At 40.6% G+C, this 7,264-nt stretch overlaps 1 long non-coding RNA gene across 1 annotated transcript; it reads right to left on the bottom strand.

The window, feature by feature from the left end:
- Nucleotides 1-3,577: 3,577 nt before the first annotated feature.
- On the bottom strand, nt 3,578-6,250 carry LOC310898425. Its single transcript, XR_014583289.1, has 3 exons — nt 6,115-6,250; nt 5,417-5,619; nt 3,578-5,324 (listed from the first exon to the last, which is right to left on the bottom strand). It is a non-coding gene; the product is annotated as an uncharacterized lncRNA (long non-coding RNA).
- Between the last annotated feature and the right edge of the window lie 1,014 nt (nt 6,251-7,264).

Genomic DNA, 7,264 nt, shown 5'->3' with positions numbered 1-7,264 from the left:
CAAAAAAAGAGATGAGTTTTTTCAAACTTATTTTCCCTTTCCTCTTCTCCCTCTACATGAAAACATTCTCAGACATTTTCCTTTTAGTAAATTTTCAATTAACCTGTGAAGTAGCATTAGAATGCTTTATGGAAAAGTCTTGCTTGGTTAGTTATATTGTGGCTAAATGTCTCTCCTATGTGATTAAAAAATAAATATTCAGCCATCTTATTCCTAAGATATGCAACTATATTATTAATAGTTCTTGTTTGGTACCTGACCTTATTAAAAAAATAGTTGATTTTCTTACTCCAAATGAGTATAAATAATTCAAGATGTGTTTTTCTAAGCAGGTTGTTACCTATAAAGATGTAGCTTTTAAGACAGCCTTTAGTATAAAATATATATAACTACTACATATATTATTAACAGGCACACAAAATTGTTAGCACAGTACCTTATTATGAGAAAAAACAAATGAGGATTCTGGTACAGACTTCTGTATCAAAAGAGATGTGTGAAAACAGACTGTTCTTTTCTTAAATATATCTACTTTCCCTTCATGGGAATTTAAAAAGAAAAAAATCAATGTAAGAGCTTCATGATGTTTTGTCTCATTATTGTAAGTTCAGAGATAGCAGAGCTTGTCTCACTGAAAGGGAAAATAAAAGCATGTCTCACTGGGAGGGAAAATAAACATATTTGCCATCGAGTGGACAATCTGCTATTTCATTCCTTTGCTGCAGTTCATATTATGATGGTCACAATGTCGGGATTAATTAGACCAGAGGGTGGTGTAAATGCCAAAAGAAAAAGTTGCCGTACATCTGTTCTAATTTATCTCATGGATGTTCCTTCACTGAGTAAGTGAAGAATGTGGCTTGGACCATCTGTGACCCAGATAGAGAGAGCAGGATGTCATGTTGCCTTGTGGGTGCCAGGACAGGAGTTGTGACAAGAAGGTCAAAGGATGGACTAAAGAGTGCTGGGGAATTTCCATTTGTTGTGTGCTAACCTCTGATTGGAGAGAGGTAGGAGAGACTCTCAGGTGGCTTCTGTGACCTTGAAAGGGAAATTAAAGGCTGGATCCACTCTAGGATAATCTAGTGTTAGCAAAGGAATAGACGTAGCAGATAATTGCCCATATATAAATGCAGAGGTAGTGACAGGAATAAAAACAGTCAGAAAACTAGTGGGAAGAAGAAAAAAGTCTCCTCTAAAACCAGTTTCAAATAGGACTTAAGATAATCTGTAGGAAAGAAATAAAACTGGCAGAAATTTACTCTTTTTTTTTTTAAGATTCAATACAAGTTTTACATTGACCTTTACTTTCAATATAAGTTTTTTATAAAATAATATGGAGGTGCCTTTCAACAAGATATAACGAACAACGAGCAAAAGCTGTGTGTGTTCAATCAGTTCAATAAATTCAAAAGAAAAGAGCAGCCAAGATGTGCCAGCAGAAATGCCACGTGCAGTTTTCAAATATTGGGTCATACAGAATATGAGGAATGTTAGTTAAGAAAACCATAAAATCATAGTCAACCTGAATGCATTTTTCACAAGCAGCTGCCTGACAAGTACCAAAATTCAGTTAAACTGGGTCAGCAAGAATCTGTGTATTTATCTGGTCAACACAACAGATGTTTGGAAAGCAATGAGTTTTAAAAAAAATGGAAAAAAAACATTATTTGAAAGCTGAGAACGTTCTCTGTAAACAGCCAACTGGAGATGAGTTTATAATAAGCAATAATGGTCATTAGAAAGTCAGTGCAATTTTGTTTTGCATAAGCTAAGGGATCACGTACTGGGGTTTTAGCTTTCCTCCACGTGCTAGGAAAGAATTTAGAGAGGTGTAATTAACAATCATGCTTCTACAGGGATTAGCTGAAGAGAAAAAAATGGTACAAGGAGTGAAATTAGCTAGCAGTGCTGTAACACCAATAGGAGAAAGCACAGTATGCAGTTTTGTTGAGAGAGAAAGAGAGAAAGAGAGAGAGGGAGAGAGATAGAGAGAGAAAGAGAAAGGAAAGAAAGGAAGAAAGGAAGAAACGAAGAAAGGAAGAAGGGAAGAAAGGAAGTCGGCAGTCAGCAGTCCTGGCTATCAGGGGAGGTCCCAGTCGACTGGCGGCTAGCAAACGTGATGCACATCTACAAGAAGGGCCGGAGGATAGACCCGGGGAACTATAGGCCTGTTAGTTTGACCTTAGTGCCAGGGAAGCTCATGGAGCAGATTATCTTGAGTGTCATCACGCAGCACTTACAGGGCAACCAGGCGATCAGGCCCAGTCAGCATGGGTTTATGAAGGGCAGGTCCTGCTTGACGAACCTGATCTCCTTCTATGACAAAATGACATGCTTAGTGGATGAGGGAAAGGCTGTGGATGTGGTCTACCTTGACTTCAGTAAGGCTTTTGATACCGTTTCCCACAACATTCTCCTCAAGAAACTGGCTGCTCGTGGCTTGGACTGGCGTACACTTCATTGGGTTAAAAACTGGCTGGATAGCCGGGCCCAAAGAGTTGTGGTGAATGGAGTCAAATCCAGTTGGAGGCCGGTCACTAGTGGCGTCCCCCAGGGCTCAGTACTGGGGCCGGTCCTCTAATATCTTTATCGATGATCTGGATGAGGGGATGGAGTGCACCCTCAGTAAGTTTGCAGATGACACCAAGTTAGGTGCGTGTGTCAATCTGCTCGAGGGTAGGAAGGCTCTGCAGGAGGATCTGGATAGGCTGGACCGATGGGCTGAGGTCAACTGTATGAAGTTCAACAAGTCCAAGTGCCGGGTCCTGCACCTGGGGCGCAACAACCCCAAGCAGAGCTACAGGCTGGGAGGTGAGTGGTTGGAAAGCTGCCTGGCAGAGAAGGACCTTGGAGTATTGGTTGATAGTCGGCTGAATATGAGCCAGCCGTGTGCTCAGGTGGCCAAGAAGGCCAGCAGCATCCTGGCTTGTATAAGAAACAGTGTGGCCAACAGGTCTAGGGAAGTGATTGTCCCCCTGTACTCGGCTCTGGTGAGGCCGCACCTCGAGTACTGTGTTCAGTTTTGGGCCCCTCGCTACAAGAAGGACATCGAGGTGCTCAAGAGAGTCCAGAGAAGGGCGACGAAGCTGGTGAAGGGTCTGGAGAAGACTGTTCAGCCTGGAGAAGAGGAGGCTCAGGGGCAACCTTATCGCTCTCTATAGGTACCTTAAAGGAGGCTGTAGCGAGGTAGGGGTTGGTCTATTCTCCCACGTGCCTGTTGACAGGACGAGGGGGAATGGGCTAAAGTTGCGTCAGGGGAGGTTTAGTTTGGATATTAGGAAGAACTTCTTTACTGAAAGGGTTGTTAGGCATTGGAATGGGCTGCCCAGGGAAGTGGTTAAGTCACCATCCCTGGAGGTCTTTAAGAGGTGTTTAGATGTTGAACTTAGTGATATGGTTTAGTGGAGGACTTGTTAGTGTTAGGTCAGAGGTTGGACTAGGTGATCTTGGAGGTCTCTTCCAACCTAGACAATTCTGTGATCCTGTGATTCTGTGAAAGGAAGGAAGGAAGGAAGGAAGGAAGGAAGGAAGGAAGGAAGGAAGGAAGGAAGGAAGGAAGGAAGGAAGGAAGGAAGGAAGGAAGGAAGGAAGGAAGGAAGGAAGGAAGGAAGGAAGGAAGGAAGGAAGGAAGGAAGGAAGGAGAGAAAGAAGAAAGAAGAAGGAAAGAAAGAAATAAAAAAGAAAAAGAAAGAAAGAAAGAAAGAAAGAAAGAAAGAAAGAAAGAAAGAAAGAAAAAGAAAAAGAAAGAAAGAAAGAAAAAGAAAGAAAGAAAGAAAGAAAGAAAGAAAGAAAGAAAGAAAGAAAGAAAGAAAGAAAGAAAGAAAGAAAAAGAAAAAAGAAAGAAAGAAAAGTTTTAATAAGGCATCCACATGAATAGGTATAACTATGAAGGAAAAAGATTCAAAAACCTCAAGGATATGAATAAGGGTGGGAAAGAGGAGAAATTATATGAAGCAGCAGGAAATTTCAGGATGAGTGTTGTGAGACAGTGTCCTGCAAATGGAGCCTATGAAAGTGAAGAACAGCCTCTTCAGGAGCTGCTGAACCATATGTCTATAAAAAGCTCCCAAGAAAGCATTAAAAAGACAGTCAGATGGAGTTAACAAGCTTTCATTACAGGTAGCTAAGCTAAATAATAAATGCCTAGAGGTCATTTCCACAACTAGTTTTCTACAGAACTACACTTAAATTAATTAATGAAAAGTTTGAACTTTCATTCAAAAGTGCATTGAAACAGGTTTAAAATTGTTCCAGGAAGGTTTTGCTTAACTATTAATTTGCTTTACTAGTACTATTCTGAGCAAAAGGATTACCAAAAGATCCTACTCAAAGAAAGAATTGGGAATAACCTCTGGGATCTTTCCACAGGCTCAGAGGTACAAAATAATCCTGACTTTATTTTTCATGAAGCTTCCCCATTCACTCAAACACCAGCAGTTCTGAATTACTGTGTTATTGTTTTCTTCCTAATGTCTGCTATGCATCAGTGGTTATAATGGAGAAAGATTGATAGAAAGCTGAGATTTAGTAGCAACTTAGCAATTAAATTGAGCAACTAGTCTTTGTTCTACTGTTCCCTGGTGGATGCAATCCTGTTCATTAATCTACTTGTTGATTATAGCCCTTCCATGATATTGATCTGTGTTTCACAATCCTGTGGTTGCAAGAACATGCAGTTTCCACGGGCAGCTACAGCACTGCACACACTCTGAATTAATGCCGAAATATTTAAAGCCAAAAAAATAAAAAATAAAACCACAACCTCTAGTTGTCTGTAAACTGATTTGAGCTAATATACTTTTACCATGGCAATGTTTTATTTTTCCCTCCAGTCACTGTTAATACAAACACAAATTTAGACAAAAGAAAAACACCTTAAAAGTTGTTTGTCTCAGTGAATCTCACAAATTATATTCTGTAATTGCTGAATCAAGGTTAGGTCTTTACCACAACTTCTTCCCCTGGTTTCGGTACATTTGTGTAGACAGGTACAAGAAAACCTAATATTTGTCATTTATTCTCCAAGACATAATAAATGTATTTCTTCTCCTTGACTCCTCAGTCCATATCCTGAATCTGCTTTATCATTATTTGGATTTGTACTAATTTAACAAGTGTTTGGTTTATTATTTGTTTATTTAAAGAACGCATGCTCATATGGAATAGTCCATCTGTGGATTCATCCATGCTTGAATTGGGTAATTATCCTGCCGGCTGCCTTCTCTGTGCATTCATACCACCAGATCCAAGATCGGAGGGAGAAGCTCCAGGCTGGAAGAGGCCTTCACATCCCACCTGGAAGAGTCATGTAGGGCAACAGTCTAAAGGAGAGACATTATATATGTATACATATCACCACACAAAGAGACAGAAGAGGTGTTATAGGAGATATGCAGGAAAGGGGAAGACAAACCTTAACACCAAGGCTGCCTGGAAAAAGTATGTAACATAAGAGCAGAAGAAAAGCAGGCCTGGTGGAATGTGTGCACCTCAGGAGCCCAGCCCCGTGCCTTTGAGGGAAGGACCACTGTGTCAGCGACTTTCCTCCAGGGAGGCAGAGAAAACACTCCTGAACTATTTTTCTTCCACGTATCTCTTGTGATGAAAAGGGTGTCACTGGAAAGAAGAAAGAAATGTTGCTGAAAGGAGAACAGAAGGAAGAAAAATGACTGGATAGAAGAAAGGGACTAATGGGGAAAAAAAAGAGAAATGTGAAATGAATAGAAGCAGCAAAGTACAAAAAGTAAAAGGAGGGAAAGTAATATTAACCAGAAGATGGAAAGATTTTCTGCAATATCTATCTTGAAGAATAAAGACAAAAATGGATGCATGAAACTACAAGGTCAGTTTGATTATCAGTAGGAAGGCTGTCTATAATAAGATACTAGCCCAACGACGATGAGACACTGATGCATTCATATGCTGAGGATTTTTCTTTTTAAACATTTTTTTCCTCTCCTGCATCTAGAAGAACCTGAGAACTCACCTTTTTTTTTTTTTTACTTTTTTTTTTTCCAAATCACCAATGATACTGGTACAAAGAATAAACACAAAGTTACAGTCCAGGTGGGTTCTTAGTTTTACTGGTTTGGTGCAGGATGAGATACTCACCTGAGCCTCTTTTAAACTATTTCAGACTACTTATAAAGATTACTCAGTATCTTCTTCTGGTGCTATTCCATTTAATATGGATTTAAATTATTTAAAATATTCACTGGGTCAAGAACTATGTGAAAGCTCTGTCTCGCTTGCAATGAAGCTATTAACCAAGGTGGTTTACGACCATCTTAATCACTGTTTAGCTCAACACTTCATCAGGGATTACAAATCAGGCTTGATTAAAGTGAATCCATATGTTGGCCACTGGAGTTCATAGCCTGACATCTTACTACAAACCCACCTTTACCAGGGGGGTTACATGAATATGCTGGACTGTGAAATGAAGCATAAGTACGTATTTGCTTTGCATTCTTTCTTGCCAGCAGCCTTTGGCAGTGAGACAGAGCAGGCAACCAAGGGCAACATCATCTTAAACTGGAGCTGGATCCATCAGAAGTCTTCTGTCTGAGCATTAGTTCTTGATGCAGTGGTAACAGTATCCACCTGAGAAGTGACAAGGCCAATTCACATCAATTCCAGTTAAGCAGAACAGGTATTTACCCCTTGTATTGCTTAGAGAAATTTCTTACGTCTTACAGTATCCAGTTCTGTTTTTTTCACCAGCAGTTTCTGTGGATCATTGAAAATGTTCCCAAAAACAGTTTGTCAAAACAGATCAAAATCCATGGTGTGTTTACACTTTACTGAAGCAGTATGGCTTGTTTTCTGCTTTCTGCCCAGTTCCTAAAGCATACAGACACCTTGAGCAGAACAACAGACAGCTCTAAATGAGCCAGACACTTTCTCTGATAATATTTTTGCTATCAAATGTCTGGCTGTACTTATTTTTCACTCCCTGACTGCTTGATTCATTGCCAGTGGTTCTCTGCCTGTGGAAGCATCCACCCAAGTGGATGGTTAACAGCAGCATAGCTTTAAACATTGGCCAGATTTCACATTGCTCATCCAGCAGGAACTGCCTGGAAAATGCATGTTGCCGGCACATCTCCTGGACAGCTGGGTGCAGAGAGGTCCATGGCTGAGACCATCATGGCCCCCAGGCCCTGCGTGGGCTCCATGGCACCAGGAGCTGCTGGGGCTCCCACCCTCTACTAATCAGCTTCTTAAACTGTGGTGGTTTCACACTGATAGACAGCTCAGC

Source organism: Anser anser (assembly GCF_964211835.1).
Source record: "Anser anser genome assembly, chromosome: 1".
Lineage (NCBI taxonomy): Eukaryota > Metazoa > Chordata > Aves > Anseriformes > Anatidae > Anser > Anser anser.
The sequence above is the reverse complement of the archived record's forward strand: the minus strand, read 5'-3'. Positions and strand labels throughout refer to the sequence as shown.